Source organism: Mesoplodon bidens (assembly GCF_964165515.1).
Source record: "Mesoplodon bidens genome assembly, chromosome: 16".
Classification (NCBI taxonomy): Eukaryota; Metazoa; Chordata; class Mammalia; order Artiodactyla; family Ziphiidae; genus Mesoplodon; species Mesoplodon bidens.
Window position 1 is genome coordinate 26483573 of NC_138173.1, and position 21506 is coordinate 26505078.

General features: G+C 34.7%; 2 pseudogenes across 2 annotated transcripts; one reads left to right on the top strand and one right to left on the bottom strand.

The window, feature by feature from the left end:
* Nucleotides 1–4715: 4715 nt before the first annotated feature.
* LOC308630006 (RNA demethylase ALKBH5-like) lies at nt 4716–5558 on the bottom strand (annotated as a pseudogene). Its single transcript has 2 exons — nt 5099–5558; nt 4716–5033 (listed from the first exon to the last, which is right to left on the bottom strand). The product of its transcript is annotated as an RNA demethylase ALKBH5-like (transcript).
* Nucleotides 5559–5577: 19 nt separating this feature from the next.
* On the top strand, nt 5578–6871 carry LOC308630007 (carboxypeptidase N catalytic chain-like; annotated as a pseudogene). Its single transcript has one exon. The product of its transcript is annotated as a carboxypeptidase N catalytic chain-like (transcript).
* Nucleotides 6872–21506: the final 14635 nt, after the last annotated feature.

The window sequence follows — 21506 nt, forward strand, 5'->3', positions numbered from 1 at the left end:
GGATACAAAAGCATGACCCATATATATGCTGTCCACAAGAGACGCACTTCAGACCTAGGGACACATAAAGACTGAAAGTGAGGGGATGGAAAAAGATATTCCATGCACATGGAAATCAAAAGGAAAATGGAGTAGCAATTCTCACATCAGACAAAATAAACTTTAAAACAAAGACTCTTACAAGAGACAAAGAAGGACACTACATAACATTCAGTGGATCAATCCAAGAAGAAGATATAACAATTGTAAATATTCATGCACCCAACAGAGGAGCACCTCAATACATAAGGCAAATACTAACAGCCATAAAAGGGGAAATCGACAGTAACACAACAATAGTAGGGGACTTTAACACCCCACTTTCACGAATGGACAGATCATCCAAAATGAAAATAAGTAAGGAAACAAAGCTTTATATTATACATTAAACAAGATGGACTTAATTGATATTTATATACACTTTCTTCTCAAGTGCTCATGGAACATTCTCCAGGATAGATCATATCTTGGGTCACAAGTCAAGTAAATTTAAGAAAATTAAAATTGTATCAAGTACATTTTCTGACCACAATGCTATGCAACTAGAAATCAATTACAGGAAAAAAATCTGTAAGAAATACAAACACAGGGAGGCTAAACAATACACTACTTAATAACAAAGATATCACTGAAGAAATCAAAGAAGAAATCAAAAAATACCTAGAAACAAGACAATGAAAACACGACAACCCAAAACCTATGGAATGCAGCAAAAGCAGTTCTAAGAGGGACGTTTATAGCAATACAATCCTTTCTTAAGAAACAAGAAACATCTCAAATAAACAACCTAAAATTACACCTAAAGCAATTAGAGAAAGAAGAACAAAAAAACCCCCAAAGATAACAGAAGGAAAGAAAACATAAATATCAGAACAGAAAGAAATGAAAAAGAAATGAAGGAAATGATAGCAAAGATAAATAAAACTGAAATCTGTTTCTTTGAGAAGATAAACAAAATTGATATACCATTAGCCAGACTCATCAAGAAAAAAAGGAAGAAGACTCAAATCAATAGAATTACAAAATTAGAAAAGGGAAGTAACAAGTGACACTGCAGGAATACAAAGGATCATGAGAGATTACTTCAAGCAACTCTATGCCAATAAAATGGACAACCTGGAAGAAATGGGCAAATTCTTAGAAATGCACAAACTTCTGAGACTGAACCAGGAAGAAATAGAAAATATGAACAGACCAACCACAAGCACTGAAATTAAAATTATGATTTAAAATCCTCCAACAAACAAAAGTACAGGATCAGATGTCTTCACAGATGACTTCTATCAAACATTTAGAGAAGAGCTAACACCTCTCCTTCTCAAACTCTTCCAAAATATAACAGAGGGAGGAACACTCCCAAACTCATTCTATGAGGCCAACATCACCCTAATAGCAAAACAAGCCAATGATGTAACAGAAAAAGAAAATTATAGGACAACATAACTGATGAACATAGATGCAAAAAATCCTCAACAAAATACTAGCAAACAGAATCCAACAGCACATTAAAAGGATCATACACCATGATAAAATGGGGTTTATCCCAAGAATGCAAGGATTATTCAATATATGCAAATCCATCAATGTGATACACCATATTAAAAAATTGAAGGAGAAAACTATATGATAATCTCAATAGATGCAGGGAAAGCTTTCAACAAAATTCAACACCCATTTATGATAAATCCCTCCAGAAAATAGGCATAGAGGAAACTTACCTCAACATAATAAAGGTCATATATTACAAATCCACAGCCAACATTATCCTCAATGTTGAAAATTTGAAACCATTTCCCCTAAGATCAGGAAAAAGACAAGGTTGCCCATTGTCACCACTATAATTCACATAGTTTTGGAAGTTTTAGCCACAGCAATCAGAGAATAAAAAGAAATAAAAGGAATCTAAAATTGAAAAGATGGGGTAAAGTAGTCATTCTTTGAAGATGACATGATACTATACATAGAGAAACCTAAAAATCCTACCAGAAAACTATTAGAGCTAGTCAATGAATTCAGCAAAGTAGCAGGATAAAAAATTAAGGCACAAAAAATCTCTTGCATTCTTATACACTAATGATGAAAAACCTGAAATTGAAATTAAGAAAACAATCCAATTTACCATTGCAACAACAAAAAAAAAATACCTAGGAATAAACCCACCTAAGGAGACAACAGAGCTGTATGCAGAAATTATAAGACACTGATGAAAGAAATTAAAGATGATATAAACAGATGGAGAGATATACCATGTTCTTAGACTGGAAGAATTAACATTGTGAAAATGACTATATTATGCAAAGCAATCTACAGGTTCAATGCCATTCCTATCAAACTACCACTGGCATTTTTCACAGAACTAGAACAAAAAATTTCACAATTTGTATATAAACACAAGAGACCCCAAATAGCCAAAGCTATCATGAGAAAGAAAAACAGAGCTGGAGGAATCAGGTTCTTGGACTTCAGACTGTACTACATAGCTACAGTAATCAAGACAGTATGGTACTGGCACAAAAACAGAAATATAGATCAATGGAACAGTATAGAAAGCCCAGAGATAAACCCATGCACATATGGTCACCTTATCTTTGATGAAGGAGGCAAGAATATACAGTGGAGAAAAGACAGCCTCTTCAATAAGTGGTGCTGGGAAAACTGGACAGCTACATGTAAAAGAATGAAATTACAATACTCCCTAACACCATATATAAAAATAAACTGAAAATGGATTAAAGACCTAACTGTAAAGCCAGACACTATAAAACTCTTAGAGGAAATCATAGGCAGAACAATCTATGACATAAAAAACAGCAAGATCCTTTTTGACCCACCTCATAGAGAAATGGAAGTAAAAACAAGAATAAACAAATGGGACCTAATGAAACTTCAAAGCTTTTGCACAGCAAAGGAAACCATAACAAACAAAAAAACAACCCTCAAATTTGGAGAAAATATTTTCAAATGAAGCAACTGACAAAGGATTAATCTCCAAAATTTACAAGCAGCTCATGTAGCACAATATCAAAAAAACAGACAACCCAATCCAAAAATGGGCCAAAGACCTAAATAGACATTTCTCCAAAGATGATATACAGATTGCCAACAAACATATGAAAGAATGCTCAACATGATTAATCATTAGAGAAATGCAAATAAAAACTACAATTTCATATCATCTCACACCGGTCAGAATGACCATCATCAAAAAACCTACAAACAACTAATGCTGGATAGGGTGTGGAGAAAAGGGAACCCTCATACATTGTTGGTGGGAATGTAAATTGATACAGCCACTATGGAGAACAGTATAGAGGTTCCTTAAAAAACTAAAAATAGAACTACCAAATGACCCAGCAATCCCACTACTGTACATACACTGTAAGAAAACCATAATTCAAAAAGTGTCATGTACCACAGTGTTCATTGCAGCTCTATATAAAATAGCCAGTCGTGGAAGCAACCTAAGTGTCAATCAACAGATGAATGGATAAACAAGATGTGGCACATATATACAATGGAATATTACTCAGTCATAAAAAGAAATGAAATTGAGTTATTTTTAGTGAGGTGGATGAACCTAGAGTCTGTCATACAGAGTGAAGTATGTCAGAAAGAGAAAAGCAAATACCCAATGCTAACACATATATATGGAATCTAAAAACAAACAAACACACAAAAAACGTTCATGAAGAACCTAAGGGCAAGATGGGAATAAAGATGTAGACCTACTAGAGAATGGACTTGAGGACACAGGGAGGGAGAAGGATAAGTTGGGACAAATTGAGAGGTGGTAGTGTATATATGGACATATATATACTACCAAATGTTAAATAGATAGCTTGTGGGAATCAGTCACATAGCACAGGGAGATCAGCTCTGTGCCTTTTGACAAGCTAGAAGGGTGGGATAGGGAGTTTGGGAGGGACGGAGATGCAAGAGGGAAGAGATATGTGGATATATGTATATGTATAACTGATTCACTTTGTTATAAAGCAGAAACTAACACAACATTGTAAAGCAATTATATAAAAAATTATATAAAAACATTAAAAAAAGAGAGAAAAGAGGGAAAAGAGAAAAGTGTAAAGATATTTAGGAACAGTGAATTTTGCGTTTTCAACATAATCTGTGTTAATATCCAAGTAAGAAGTGAGAACTTTGCTGTGGAGAGATGTTTTAAAACACTGAATATACAAACTGAGTAAAACAACAATGGGACGTACACTGTAGAAACTAAATATTCAAGATCTAATAAGAACTACAGGAAAGAAATTTCCAAAGAGGTATCATTGAAAGCAATACCTAAAGAATTAGAATTGAATGACTGGAGAAAGACGTTGTTGATATCATCCTAAAGTAATAGGAAGAAATACAAAAACTAGAACCAAAGTACGAAATGTTTTTAAAAATAAATAACTACAATCTCAGGTCACAGGCTCATCACCTGTACAAGAGAAGTGCATGGAGAGGAGGGAACATGTGGTCCCCCCGCATAAACGCTGTGCTGGATCAGGGAGTGAAGCTGTGACAGCCTGAAGCTGTCTTTTTTTTTTTTTAATATAAGAATCAAAAAAATAAAATAAAAGGAAAGAAAAGAAAGAAAAAAAAAAACCTCAAAATGAAACAAAAGGAAGGCCAGCTACTGAGGATCAAGCTGAGTCACGGAGGCTCAGGCCTCAATGCCGCTGCCTCTTCACTTTGGGGGCTGGGCTGCCCGTCACCTCCGAGCAGTCCTCCCCGGGCTTGTATGACTTGAGCCAGTAGTTCTCTGAGCTGACGCTGCCCCTCCACCGGTGGGTGGGCAGCAGAGGGCTGGTTCTCCTCCTTGTTCATCTCCAGGATCCGAGACCTGTGGGCAGTGTCAGGGTCTGCCTTGCAGTGGGAACACTTGGGTTTCAGAGCGGGGTCCCTGTTGTTTCCCGACAGATGATCTGAGACATAGCTGGGTGGTAACATGGAGCTGCTCAGGGACTTTGTTTCCAACCAGGGTAAATCTAATCTCGTCCAGGAGAAGACATGAACAGAGAGCTCTCTGCTATCTTCACAACATTCTGTAAACCTAAACCTGTTTTCCTGAGGATGATGACTGCTCTGTGCTCCTTGATGTCCTGAGGACTGACACAGTGAGTGATTTCATCAGCAGCATATCCAATGAGCACAGTCATGCTGCTCCTGCACACCGGCAGGGAAAGCACAGGCTCCGACACCCGGACAGGCTTGAACTGGAGCTTGCAGCCGAAGCAGAGCGTGGAGTTGCTGAAGAAGGACATGGACACGATGGAGCACTCAAAGATGTGGATGAGGTCCACGTGCGACACGATGTGGCCACTGGGCTGGTAGTCTTTGATGACAGTGCTGTTGACAAAGCCTGTGGGGATGACACGGTGCTCCACAAGCTTCTGGATCACAAGCTGGTGCACCCACTCAGGGATCTCGCCCATGTCACCCCATGGATAGAGGTGCTCCTGGCCTGGCCAGTGCTTCTGCAGCTGAGTGCCATACGTGTAGCCCTCACTGAAGAAGTTTGTTTCCCCTTGGCCTGGAAAGAAGGGGGAAAAGGATCTCAATACCTACATCTACTACAGTGAGAAGATCGAAGGCCCTAACCACCACTTGCCACTTCCAGACAACTGGAAAAATCAGGTGGAACCCGAGACCCAGGCAGTGTCCAGTGGATCCGCTCCTTCAAGCTTGTCCTTTCAGCCAATCTTCATGGAGGGGCAGTGGTGGCCAATTACTCATATGACAAGTCTCTTGAACACCGGGTCCAAGGTTTCTGCCACACTGCCAATACCCCCACGTCTGATGACACACTTTTCCAGAAGGTAGCCAAGGTCTACTCCTATGCACATTGATGGATGCACCAAGGTTGGAATTGTGGGGATTACTTCCCAGATGGCATCGCCAATGGGGCTTTCTGGTATTCTCTCAGCAAGGGAATACAAGACTTTACCTCCATACCAACTGTCCTGAGGTCACGCTGGAACTGAGTTGTAACAAGTTTCCGTGACAAGTTACCTCGCGAGTGGCTGGGTAATCAGGAAACCCAAATTCAATTCTTGGAACGGGTACACCAAGGCATAAGGGGAATGGTGCAGGATGAGAAGTATAATAATCTTGCGGATGCAGTGATTTCTGTCAGTGAGATTAACCAAGATGTCACTTCAGGTGACCATGGAGATTACTTCCGGCTGCTGCTTCCAGGGGCCTACACTATCACTGCCACAGCACCCAGGTTTGGCCCAGAGACAGTGAGTGTGACTGTGGTTCCTGGGGAACCCAAACTGGTTAATTTCCAACTCAAGAGAAGCACCCCTCCAGCAGCCCCTAGGAGGAGAGGCCCCAACTCAGGGTAAAGAGGCAGAGTCTTACCAAAAAAAGTGCAGCCCCAGGCAGCTAGGAAAAAAGAATGATGACAACAGTCCGAGACAGTCCCTGCCAGAAATCCACAGTGCCTGGGGCAACACTTTAGAAAGACTTTGTTCCCACTCTCGCACCAGATGAAGCATTCTTTCTATTTTATTATCTGAGACATATTTAAATATAAACATATTCAGAACAAAACAAACAAACAAACAAACAAAAATAAAAAACAAAAACAATGCCTCTGGTTGGAAATAACATAACTTTTTGGGTCAATGAAAAAATTATAGAATGGGAAGGTAATAGGTGATCTATAGATTAAAAAAAAAAACACTTTCTAATATATAATCAAAACGAAAGGGGGAAAACCCACAATCTTATGGATAATATTTTTCTTATCCATAGTAGAAAGGTACAAATATCCATAGTAGAAAGGTAGAAATATGGAAGAGACAACATGTATTTTAAAAAGACCAGGCAAATTGTTTGTAGGAGAAAATAAATTTTATAAAAAAGAACACTGAAAAAATGGAATTGAAAGCAATAATGTAGATTCCTGGGTTAATTAGAATTACTTGTGGCAGAAGAAAATTATAATACATAAAATATTTCATTATAACAATAGGATAAAACATTTATTTGAAATGGAAATGCTTTTAAAGTTTTAATTCTGTTCAAATACAACAATTTATTATTCTTATTGTCACAAATGGATTCTTTTTAAATTGCAGTTACAGCACCATAGATGTCAAATACTTTCGGGAATGAAAATGAGTAATAAAACAAAATGAAAAAGCCTAAGGAAAAATGTAATATTCCAGGCAAGTTTTGCAAGATATTAGTTGGCATATAACATGTCAGAAATAATTAAAATACCAAACTACCCAAACACATGACAGAAAAAAATAAAATGAAATTCTATGTATTTATCTCTGGAAATGTTTAAATAGCATTAGTAATTTTCATATTTTACAAGCCCCATGAAAATAAAAAGAAATAAATGAGATTTTTAAAAAACTTACAAACATATTTACTCTCTTTTGATTCTATGGCAATTTAGTCATTAATTTGAAAATTTGAAAAAGTATATTAATATCCCTCAACTCTAATATTGTTAAGGTGTGTGTATGTGTGTATTGGCTCTCTAACATCTACATTTAATAAAAACTAACCTGCCTTAAGTCATTACACTCACATTAAAAACAAACTCCTAGTGTATTGACTTCATTGAATCCAGAAAAAAAAAAAAAACATTTAATAACATTGTTTTATGCCACCGTAGTCCATTTTGGCCTTCTGAATTTAAATTTTTGAAAGTTGTAATTATAAATTTTTATTTCAAGCTCTCAAAGTTATTTAATAGAGAAGGACTTTTATCCAACGTTTGATATTCCCCATATATTGCTCCTTCTTCAACACCAAATGTCATCCAATTCTTGATTTTAATGATATCCAGCTTCAAATTTAGTAATTCTCGGTAAGATAAATTATTTGACAATGAACTTGACCTTGAGATACAGCAAAATATCAACCAGACAAAAGTAGTTTGAGTGAACTGAATGTTATTCCTGTGTAGAAAGGGAAGAGCATTTAATTCAAAGATCATCTGCCTTTGATATACTTGCTGATAGCTTAATTTATTTAATTCTTAATGGTGCTATCATTTATTAATATTAGACTGCATTCTTTTAGTTCTATGATGGAAGAACTGGGTGAGGTAAATGATGCAATGAATATATTACATATTTTACCTCATTTGATTTTGACCTTAAAATAACAAAACCTAGATATAATTTTTGTCTCGATTTTAAAAATAAGGGAAGTGAAATTGAATTATTTTAGTTCAGACCAGAAATCCTAAATCTGGTTTTGTATATAATGAAGTGTTGAATATTAGTTAAGGAGAAGTAAATAGAATACAGGGAGAATCCCAGATACCCATAAACTACTCTTACTTTTGAATCAAGCACAGTTATCTTTATTAACCAAAGCATATTAAGGTCATTAATACATCACTTGAGTGTTGGATATCCTTGTCTACCACCCTTAGATCCACTCTGCACCTTTCCCTCTCCCTACTTTGTGCAATGAGATACTGATCTGTAAGAATTACACTGGTGGACTTCTTTGCCCTCTGGTTCTTCACTGGGTTCAGCCTTGGGGAGGAAGGAGAGTGAGATCTGGAAATGTATTTCTCCAATTCCTGCATGCAGGCAAGATTGCAGTAGCCTGGCTGAGTCCCCTAGTGAGTAGGAAAAGCTTCAGGCCAGGCAGCCCTCTCCACACAGCTCTCCCTGACTGTGGATTCCAGTCGCTGCTTCTCTCCTTACCCTGGCTTGAAGCTTAGCAGGTTAATGACGTCTGGGTTTCAATGTATTACTCCTTGTAGATTCCCTCCACCTTGCCCAAACCTGTGTAAATAGTAATTTTCTTAAATTTTCTTCCAAATAGCCATTTTTAACTTATATCAACCAGGACTCTGAGTGATACACAGTAGAGGAAAAATGAAATGACTCTTCTAGGCTCTTCAATGTCTATAAGCTCCTTAAGGACAGAAAGTACACATTTTTGTCTTTGAGGACTAGCCTTTGTCTAGAACACAAGAAATCAATATATTTTCTTGCTCTTCAAATGTTTTTGGTTTAAGTGTGATGCTTAAAAGTTCAAAGGATAGAGAGTAAACCTGTTAAAACAAGTTCATTAAGACCAATATATCATTAGAATCTTTATGTAAATAATATAAAATAAACATTTTATAACTGTACATATCAAGATTCCAAATAACATTTTTAAGCACCTTATGAATATTACACTTGAATCATAGCATAAATATCATCTGATCATTAAATCAATACATTGCAAGGTTAATGTCTTTTTTATACTAGTATCATGGAGCTTTTTAGAGTAGGTCTTTTGAACCTTTTAATGCCTCCACAGCTTCTAGGATAGGGTTGGGCAAAATAATTAGAATATTCATCTGAACTTTGTCCTACTTGTTTTGCTCTATTAATATTCTAGCTTGGAAATGGAAACATAATAAATTTCAGGTGTATTTTGAAAGGAAATGCACTTGAATTTGGTATGTATTAGACTAGGGTAAGTTTAAAGTACAAACTTTCACATCTATCAAACTAACATTATATTTATAAATAATAGTTTGGAAAAGCATCATAATATTTACATACTTTTAAAGGAAGTTCAAATACTTTCAATTCAGTACAGTAAATTATTTTTTCCACATTTCTATCTTTTTTGAAACACTGGTAAATTCAATTCACCAAGATTAACCTTCTTTTTCTTTTACTGACAGACACAGAAGAGGAATACTTCCTGAAACTCACAAATGAATGTGTGTTTTTTTTTTGCTTTTTTTAACATTCTTTTGTTTTATTCAAACAGAAAATCGCAAAAATTATAATCAGTTGACTCAGTACCATGAAATTAATTTTTTTATCTTGATCTTTTGTTAGCACTTTTATGAATTCATCAGTTTTCCATTAGAGTTCTGAAAATGCTTATTCATTCAGTTCAGCAGTAGAGTCAGTTACCAGAAACCTGTACTTGTCAGTCTTTTCCATGAATTCCTTGAAGATGTAACCATTTTATAGGAACATTTTTACAAAAGCATCAGAGTACACCCAGAACTGTCTGTAAATGACAAAAAACTTAAAAATTACCACAGGTAAAGATTTGATGAAAGTTCATAATAATGTAATTGACAAGGAAATTTAGTTATTTCTGAGATGTACATTTTAAAGTAACAACTAAAATTATGATTTATAACATTATACCACAACATATAAGATTTTTAGAAATTTCATGTAATGTCTGAAACATTTATATTAATATATATCCATACAAATAACACAAAGAAAGTTTAGTTTATTTTAGTTTTGTTTTTTTATACAGCAGGTTCTTATTAGTCATCAATTTTATACACATCAGTGTATACATGTCAATCCCAATTGCCCAATTCAGCACACCACCATCCCCACCCCACCTCGGTTTTCCCCCCTTGGTGTCCATACGTTTTTTCTCTACATCTGTGTCTCAACTTCTGCGTTGCAAACTGGTTCATCTGTACCATTTTTCTAGGTTCCACATACATGTGTTAATATACGATATTTGTTTTTCTCTTTCTGACGTACTTCACTCTGTATGACAGTCTCTAGATCCATCCACATCTCAACAAATGACTCAATTTCATTCCTTTCTATGGCTGAGTAATATTCCATTGTATATATGTACTACAACATCTTTATCCATTCATCTGTGAAAGGCTTTTAGGCTGCTTCCATGACCTGGCTCTTGTAAATAGTGCTGCAAAAAACATTGGGGTGCATGTGTCTCTTTGAATATGGTTTTCTCTGGGTATATGCCAAGTAGTGGGATTGCTGGATCATATGGTAATTCTATTTTTAGTTTTATAAGGAACCTCCATACTGTTCTCCAAGATGGTTGTATCAATTTACATTCTCACAAACAGTTCAAGACAGTTCCCTTTTGTCTACATCCTTTCCAGCATTTGTTGTTGGCAGATTTTCTGAAGATGCCCATTCTAACTGGTGTGAGGTAATACCTCATTGTAGTTTTGATTTGCATTTCACTAATAATTAGTGATGTTGAGCAACTTATCTTGTGCTTCTTGGCCATCTGTATGTCTTCTTTGGAGAAATCTCTAGGTCTTTGGCTCATTTTTGGATTGGGTTGTTTTTTTCTTTATTATTGAGCTGCATGAGCTGTTTATATATTTTGGAGATTAATCCTTTGTCTGTTGATTTGTTTGCAAATATTGTCTCCCATTCTGAGGGCTGTTTTTTCATCTTGTTTATGGTTTCTTTTGCTGTGCAAAAGCTTTGAAGTTTCATTAGGTCCCATTTGTTTATTTTTGTTTTTATTTCCATTACTTTAGGAGATGGATCAAAAAAGATTTTGCTGTGATTTATGTCAAGGAGTGTTCTTTCAATGTTTTCCTCTAAGAGTTTTATAGTGTCCAGTCTTATATTTAGGTCACAAATCCATTTTGAGTTTATTTTTGTGTATGGTGTTAGGGAGTGTTCTAATTTCATTCTTTTACATGTAGCTGTCCAGTTTTCCCAGCACCACTTATTGAAGAGACTGTCTTTTATCTATTGTATATCTTTGCTTCATTTGTCATAGATTAGTTGACCATAGGTGTGTGGGTTTATCTCTGGGCTTTCTATCTTGTTCCACTGATCTATGTTTCTGTTTTTGTTCCAGTACAGTATTGTCTTGATTACTGTAGCTTTGTAGTATAGTCTGAAGTCAGGGAGTCTGATTCCTTCAGCTCCGTTTTTGTCCCTCAAGACTGCTTTGGCTATTCGGGGTCTTTGGTGTCTCCATACAAATTGTAAGGTGATTTGTTCTAGTTCTGTAGAAAATGCTATTGGTAATTTGATATGGACTGCATTGAATCTGTAGATTGCTTTGGGTTGTATAGTCATTTCACAGTATTGATTCTTCCAATCCAAGAACATGGTATATCTCTCCATTGTTGGTATCATCTTTAATTTCTTTCATCAGTGTCTTATAATTTTCTGCATACAGGTCTTTTGTCTCCCTAGGTACGTTTATTCCTACATATTTATTCTTTTTGTTGCAATGGTAAATGAGAGTGTTTGCATAATTTCTCTTTCAGATTTTTCATCATTAGTGTATAGGAATGCAAGAGATTTCTGTGCATTAATTTTGTATCTTGCAACTTTACCAAATTCATTGATTAGCTCTAGTAGTGCTCTGGTGGCATTTTATGGGTTATCTTTGCATAGTATCATGTCATCTGTGAACAGTGACAGTTTTACTTCTTTTCCAATTTGGATTCCTTTTATTTCTTTTTCTTCTCTGATTGCCATGACTAGGACTTCCAAATCTATGTTGAATAATAGTGGTGAGAGTGGACATCCTTTTCTCGTTCCTGATCTTAGAGGAAATGCTTTCAGTTTTTCACCATTGAGAATGATGTTTGCTGTGGGTTTGTTGTATATGATGTTTATTATGTTGAGGTAGGTTCCCTCTATGCCCACTTTCTGGAGAGTTTTTTATCATAAATGGGTGTTGAATTTTGTCAAATCTTTTTCTGCATCTATTGAGATGATCATAAGGATTTTATTCTTCATTATGTTAATATGGTGTATCACATTGATTGATTTGCCTATATTGAAGAATCCTTGCATCCTGGGGATAAATGCCACTTGATCATGGTGTATGATCATTTTAATGTATTCTTGGATTTTGTTTGCTAGTATTTTGCTGAGGATTTTTGCATCTATATTTATCAGGGATATTGTTCTGTAATTTTCTTTTTTTGTAATATCTTTGTCTGGTTTTGGAATGAGGGTGATGGTGGCCTCATGGAATGAGTTTGGGAGTGTTCCTTCCTCTGAAATATTTTGGAAGAGTTTGAGAAGGATAGGTGTTAACACTTCTCTAATATTTGGTAGAATTCACCTGTGAAGCCATCTGGTCCTGGACTTATCTTTGTTGGACAATTTTTAATCACAGGTTCAATTTCATTATGTGTGATTGGTCTGTTCATATTTTCTGTTTCCTCCTGGTCCAGACTTGGAAGGTTATACTTTTCTAAGAATTTCTCCATTTCTTCCAAGTTGTCCATTTTATTGGCATAGAGTTGCTTGTAGTAGTCTCTTAAGATTCTTTGTATTTCTGCAGTGTCTGTTGTAGCTTCTTCTTCTTTTCACTTTTGATTTTATTGATTTGAGTCCTCACCCTCTTTTTCTTGATGAGTCTCTCTAATGGTTTATCAATTTTGTTTATCTTCTCAAAGAACCAGCTTTTAGTTGTATTGATCTTTGCTATTGTTTTCTTTGTTTCTATTTCATATATTTCTGCTCTGATCTTTATGATTTCTTTCCTTCTGCTAACTTTGCGTTTTGTTTATTCTTCCTTCTCTAGTTCCCTTAGATGTAAGGTTAGATTGTTTAATTGAGATTTTTCTTGTTTATTAAGGTAGGCTTGTATAGCTATAAATTTCCTTCTTAGAACTGCTTTTGCTGCATCCCATAGGTTTTGGATCGTCGTGTTTTCATTGTCATTTTCCTAATGTATTTTTTGATTTCCTCTTTGATTTCTTCAGTGATCTCTTGGTTATTTAGTAATGTATTGTTTAACCTCCATGTTATTTTTTTTTTTACGTTTTTTCCCTGTAATTCATTTCTAATCTCATAACATTGTGGTCAGAAAAGATGCTTGATATGATTTCAATTTTATTAAATTTACTGAGGCTTCATTTGTGACCCAAGATGTGATCTACCCTGGAGAATGTTCTGTGCACACTTAAGAAGAAAGTGTCATCTGCTGTTTTTGGATGAAATGTCCTATAAATATCAAATAAATCTATCTTCTATTGTGTCATTTAAAGCTTCTGTTTCCTTATTTATTTTCATTTTGCATGATTTGTCCATTGCTGTAAGTGAGGTGTTAAAGTCCCCCATTATTACTATGTTACTGTCAATTTCCTCTTTTATAGCTGTTAGCAGTTGCCTTATGTATTGAGGTGCTCCTATGTTGGGTGCATATATATTTATAGTTGTTATATCTTCTTCTTAGATTGATCTCTTGATCATAATGTAGTGTCCTTCCTTTTCTCTTGTAACATTCTTTATTTTAAAGTCTATTTTATCTGATATGAGTATAACTACTCCAGCTTTCTTTTGATTTACATTTTCATGGAATATCTTTTTCCATCCCCTCACTTTCAGTCTGTATGTGTCCCTAGGTCTTTAGTGGGTCTCTTGTAGACAGCATATATATAGGGGTCTTGTTTTTGTGTCCATTCAGCAAGCCTGTGTCTTTTGGTTGGAGCATTTAATTTTTAAGGTAATTTAAGCCATTCATTTTTAAGGTAATTATCAAGATATATATTCCTGTGACAATTTTCTTAATTGTTTTGGGTTTGTTTTTGTAGGTCCTTTTCTTCTCTTGTGTTTCCCACTTAGAGAAGTTCGTTTAGCATTTGTTGTAGAGCTGGTTTAGTTCTGAATTCTCTTAGCTTTTGCTTGTCTGTAAAGCTTTTGATTTCTCCATTGAATCTGAATGAGATCCTTGCTGGGTATTGTAATCTTGGTTGTAGGATTTTCCCTTTCATCACTTTAAGTATATCATGCCACTCCCTTGTGGCTTGTAGAGTTTCTGCTGAGATATCAGCTACTAACCTTATGGGAGTTCCCTTGTATCTTATTCTTCTTTTGTCTCTTGCTTGTTATTTGTTGTTTTTGCCTTGCTGCTTTCAATAATTTTTCTTTGTCTTTAATTTTTACCAATTTGATTAGTATGTGTCTCAGCGTGTTTCTCCTTGGGTTTATCCTGTATGGGACTTGCTGTGCTTCCTGGACTTAGGTGGCTATTTCCTTTCCCATGTTTGGGAAATTTTTGACTATAATCTCTTCAAATATTTTCTCTGTTCCTTTCTCTCTCTCTTCTCCTTCTTGGGCTCATATAATGTGAATATTGTTACACTTAATGTTGCCCCAGAGGTCTGTTAGGCTGTCTTCACTTCTTTTCATTCTTTTTTCATTATTCTGTTCCACAGCAGTGTATTCCACCATTCTGTCTTCCACATCACTTATCCATTATTCTGCCTCAGTTATTCTGCTATTGATTACTTCTAGTGTAGTTTTCATTTCAGTTATTTTATTTTTCATCTCTCTTTGTTTGTTCTTTATTTCTTCTAGGCCTTTGTTATACATTTTTTGCATCATCTCGAACTTTGCCTCCATTCTTTTTCTGAGGTCCTGGATCATCTTCACTATCATTATTCTTATTTCTTTTTCTGGAAGGTTGCCTATCTCCACTTCATTTAGTTGTTTTTCTGTGGTTTTATCTTGTTCCTTCCTCTGGTACATAGCCTTCTGCCTTTTCATCTTGTCTATCTTTCTGTGAATGTGGTTCTTATTCCACAGGTTTCAGGATTGTAGTTCTTCTTGCTTCTACTGTCTGCCCTCTGTTGGATCACAAATGAATGTTTTTACCTTTTTTTGATTGGAATATTTATCATGAATTTGACATGAGTTCTTGAAACTTTATTTTTTATTTTTTTTTTGCGGTACACAGGCCTCTCACTGCTGGGGCCTCTCCCGTTGCGGAGCATAGTCTCCGGACACGCAGGCTCAGCGGCCTTGGCTCACAGGCCCAGCCGCTCTGCGGCATGTGGGATCTTCCCGGACCGGTGCACGAACCTGTGTCCCCCGCATCGGCAGGCGGACTCTCAACCACTGCGCCACCAGGGAAGCCCTAGTTCTTGAAACTTTGAATGGGAAATTGAGAATTTTTATGATATATCTCTATCACAAATTTATAGCAACAATAAAGTATTATTTCCAAGTAAAGCTTAGAAAAATGTGAAAAATATAGTATCCTAACTTCAGTGACAAATAGTCATATCCTTGGAAGTTTATTTTACTCTAAATTCAACTGTATAAGAAATAATTCAAGTAAAATAGGTTCATAGCTGTCCAAATCCAGCAATCTACAGGGCTACAATAATGTGGGGAAAATCTTATTACAGACACCTGACATGATGAATAAGATAGATCAAAAACTATTTTAAATACATAGCTGAATTTAAAACATATGAGATAAAGCTACATGTCTCAGAGAGAAGAATGACCTAACTATTAGACAAAGAGACATTTTATTGGAACCTGTGGCTGAATTGGATATGTATTTGGGAGTAAGGGCAAACTTTACCTATTCCTCTTACACAAGATACATGTTTTCATAGCAGACACATACAGGAGATATGGTTTTACATTTTTTCTTAATCTTGACATAATTGTAAATTCACATGCACAAAATGTAATTTCACAAGAGGGATATTGGAATGATACAGTCAATATACACCATATTTCCATTAATATAAAGATGTTTCATCTTGCCTTTAATACTCTTTTTCATCCTGTTTCTATCTCCTCTAAACCCTGATAGCCACAAAATTGTCATCCATTTCTATAATTTTGTCATTTCAAGAATCTTACATGAATGGAATCATTTAGTATGTAACCCTTTGAGACTGGCTTTTTACACTTAACATGATTCTTTGGAGTTTCAGCCAGGATGTTGTATGTATCAATAGTTCACTCATTTTTATTGTTGAATAGTATTCTATGGTGTGACACATCATAGTTTTTTTAATCATTACCCTGTTAAAGGACAGTTGAATTGTTTTATGTTTTTAATTATTATGAATAAAATAGCTATAAATATTCATGCACAGATATTTGTGTAAGTCTGTCTTTAATTGAGATAAATGCCTAATAGTGCATTTGTTGGATTGTAGAGTAGTAGTATATTAATTTCATAAAAAGCTCCCTATAATTAACAATAAGATATATTTTTTTTTTTTTTCTTTTTGCGGTATGCGGGCCTCTCACTGTTGTGGCCTCTCCTGTTGCGGAGCACAGGCTCCGGATGCGCAGGCCCAGCGGCCATGGCTCACGGGCCCAGCCGCTCCGCGGCATATGGGATCCTCCCAGACCGGGGCACGAACCCGTATCCCCTGCATCGGCAGGCGGACTCTCAACCACTGCGCCACCAGGGAGGCCCCCAACAATAAGATATTTTGCACTTAAAATTTCTTTCAGAGCGTAGATCTTATGCTAAATGCTCTTACCACACACACACACAAAAAGCAACAAAAACAACCCCAAAACCCCAAAGGTATAGAAGGAAACTTTTGGAAGTAATGGACATGTTTATTACCTTGATTCTGGTGATAGTAATAAGAATTTATACACATGATCAAACTCACCAAACTATTTACATTAATCACATGCTGTATTCAGTAAAACAGTAAATCCTCAATAAAACTGAGGAAAAATAAAGAAACTGCCAAACTGTTTTACTGGAATGGCTGCACTATACAACATATATTAGCAAAGCATTCGTAATCTAGTTTCTTTGTATCTTTGTCATCATTTTTTTAATCCATCCTGATAGTTATGTAGTGATATCTCATTTTGGTTTTAATTTGCATTTCTCTAATTACTAATAAAGATGAAACTCTTTTATGTGCTTTATTTTCATCTGTATGTCCTCTTCAATGAAATATCTTTTCATGTCTTGCTTCTAATTTTAACGATTATTTTTTTTGCTTTTGTTCCTTTTTTACTAGTGAGTTTTGAAAGGTCTTAACATGTTCTTGACACTAAACTTTTGTCAGATAGGTGTTTTGCAAATATCTGCTTCTTCCACTGTGTATCTTCTCTTTTCATCCTAAGAGGTCTTCTTCCATTTTTATTTTGATATAATTGACATACAGCAATTAAAAGATTGAAAAGACTGTAAAAGATTGAAGTGTCCAGTATAATGATATGACTTACATACATCATGAACTGAGTGCCACATTAAGTTTACTAAACGTTGATCATCTCATACAGATACAACTTTAAGATAAAGAATATATATTATGTGAACTCTTAGGATTTACTCTCCTAACAGCTTTCATATATAACATGCAGCAGTGTTAATTTTTTAAATCATGTTGCACGTTACATCTCTACTACTTGTTTATTTTATAGCAGAAATTTTATATATTTTGACCACCATCATCACCATACAATAATATTATGTAATATTGACAATATTCCACACAATGTACATTTTGCCTCTTCGATTCATTTATTTTATAACTAGAAATTGTACCTGTTAATTCCCCTCACCTATTTTACTCATCCCCCCACTCCCCTCCTTTCTGGCAGCTGACTGTTTGTTCCCTGTAACAATGATTCTGTTTTTGTTTTGTTATGTTCGTTAATATTTAAAATTTTGTTGTTTATTTAGATTCCATATATAAGTGAAATTTTACAGTATTTGTCTTTCTCTCTATCAGACTCATTTTACTTAACACAGTATCCCCTAGGTCCACCCATGTTGTCACGAAAGGCAAAATTCCATTTTTTTTTATGGCTGAGAAATATTCAATTGCATATATATAATTAACATAGGAGTGCATATATATATTTTCAAATTAGTGTTTTCATTTTCTTCAGATAAATACACAGAAGTGGAATTGCTGAATTGTATGATAGTTCTATTTTCGTTTCTCTGAAGAGCTCCCATAGTGTATACCACAGTGGCTGCACCAATTCACATTCCCAGAAACAGTGCATAAGTATTCCCTTCTTTCTATATCATCATCAACACTTGTTATTTATTGTCTTTTTGAGGATATCCATTCTGACAGGTGTGAGGTAATATTTCATTGTGTTTTGATTTGTATGTCCTTTATGATCAGTGATGTTGAACACCTTTTCATGTGTCTGTTGACCATCCATATATCTTCTTTGGAAAAATGTCTATTCAAATCCCCTGCCCATTTTTCAATGGGGTTTTGTTGTTATCTATTTTTTTTTTGATGTTGAGTTGTAGGAATTATTTGTATATTTTGGATCTTAACTCCTTATCAGATATACCTTCTGCAAATATATTATCTCATACAAAGTAGATGACCATTTCATTTTGTTGATAATTTGCTGTGTAAAAGCTTTTTAGTTTGATGTAATTACATTTATTTAATTTTGCTTTTTATTCCTTTCCTGATGACACATACCTAAATAAAATACTGTTAAGACCAAAGTTAAAGAGCATAGTGCCTATGTTTTCTTCTGCAAGTTTTTTGATTTCAGATCTTCTGTTTAAGCCTTTAATCCATATCAAGTTTATTTTTGAACATGCTGTGAGAAAGCAGTCTAGTTTAATTCTTCTGCATGTAGCTGTCCAGTTTTCCCAATATCATTTATTGAAGAGGCTGTCTTTTCCCCATTGTATATTCTTGCCTCCTTTTTTGTAAATTAATTGACCATATAGGTGTGTGTTCAGTTCTGGGCTCTCTGTTCTGTTCCATTGACTATGTATCTGTTTTTGTTCTGGTACCATACTGTTTTGATTACAGTGGCTTTGTGGTACAGTTTGAAATCAGGGACAGTGGTACCTCCAACTTTGTTGTCCTTTCTCAAGATTGTTTTGGAAATTCAGTATCTTGTAATTCCACACAAAGTTTAGGATTATTTGTTCTAGTTCTTTGAAAAATGTCATCAGCATTTTGATAGGAATTACATTGAACCTGTAGATTGCCTTGAATAGCATCATTATTAATTAATTTAAAATATTAATTCTTCCCTTCATGAGCATGATATATCTTTCCATTTTTATTTATTGTTTCCAATTTCATTCATCAGAGACATAGATTTCTGTGTACAGGTCTTTCACCTCCTTAGTTAGATTTATTCCTAGGTTTTGGGGGGATTTTTTTGGATGCAGTTGGAAAGGAGACTGTTTTCTTGATTTCCTTTTCTGATAGTTTGTTTTTAGAGTATGGAAACAAAACAGATTTGCATATGTTAATTTTGTATCCTGCAACTTTACTGAATTCATTATGAGTTTTAAGAAGTTTTTTGGTGGTGTCTTCAGGATTTTCTATATATAATATAATGTTATATGCAAACAGTGACATTTAAATTTCTTCCTTAACAGTTTGGATTTATTTTATTTATTTTTCTTGCCTGATGGTTGTGGCCAGAACTTCTAATAATATGTTGATTAAAAGTGGCAAGAGTGGGCATACTTGTTTTGTTTCTGATCTTAGAGAAAACGGTTTCAGCTGTTCACCACTGAATATGATGTTGGCTCTAAGTTTGTCATATATGGCCTTTATTGTGTTATGTTCTTTCTATATCCACTTTGTGGAGAGTTTTTATCATAAATGAATGTTGATTTGTTTCATAACATATCTACTGAGATAATCATGTGATTTTTATTCTTCAGTTATTAATGTGGTGTATCATATTGATTGATTTGTGGATAGTAAAAATTTCTTGCATCCCTGGGATAAACCCTACTTGATCATGATGCATAATCCTTTTAATGTATTGTTGAATTTGGTTTTCTACTATTTTGTTGAGGATTTCAGCATCTATGTTTATGAGTGATATTGGCCAGTAATATTCCTTTTTTATGGTGTCATTGTCTTGTTTTGATATCAGGTTGATATTGGCCTTATAGAATGAGTTGGGAAGCATCATATGTACATGCTGAACAGCCAAATGTAAAATGGAAAAGGACAAGTGTTCCTCCATTTTATGACATCCAATAACAATCCCACTTCCATTTCTATATTTCTATATTTATACTTCTAACATAAGGGAGTGGGAAAAGTATTATTTCTAGCCAATGTAAATATATCCAACTAAATATTGTAGTTTTTATTATGTTATAAGGGAAGAGAAGGGAGTAAATATTATGAAGAGCTAGCATAATTTCTGCTATAATATTTTTGGAGAATTAAATTCTGAGGGGATTATTTTATTTCTCCAATAGTCAATTCAATAGCATTACCTTTTCCAATATGTAAAATTTCAGTATTGCTGAATCATAATATTTAATTTAAAAATACATGCAATAATACTAATTACTAACTACATTAACCTGTAATATGCATTGTGTTATATTTTACCTATAACAAAAATGATTTAAACTACAGTTTCCAAGAAATGACAGGTGTTCTTCTATGCTTAAAGATTAAAGAAAATATGAATCCCAGAAGCATACTATTGGTCCTACTGATTTTGATTATGCACTTGTTTTTTCAAAAACCCCATCCACCAAAAAACAGTCATGCATCTAATACAAAGGTATTTTTTATTAGTTTTGAATTACTTTTCCTGTAGAAATATTGGCATTGTTGTGTGAAAGTCCTATAGTTATGTATGTTTATGGAATAGATGACTTTAAGAATACAAATAAAAATAAATTAATTTTATATGTTTTTACAATCCATCAATAGGTCAAATATGCTATAACTAAAGGGAGAATTAATATTGGAATCAGACAAACCTAAGTTTGACATAAAGTTCTACATGTACTATCTGTGTAAACATGACCACTTTAAGCCTTATGCTCTTCATTTCTAAAGTGAGGGCAATAGAACTTACCTCATATGTTGTTGTAATAGTTAAATAAGATAATTTATGTAAGACATCTAGTACAATACTTGGGATGTCATACTTCCCTTAATTCTAATCATTTAATTAGGACAACAAATCAGAGTAAGGAACATTTACTTTGATGCT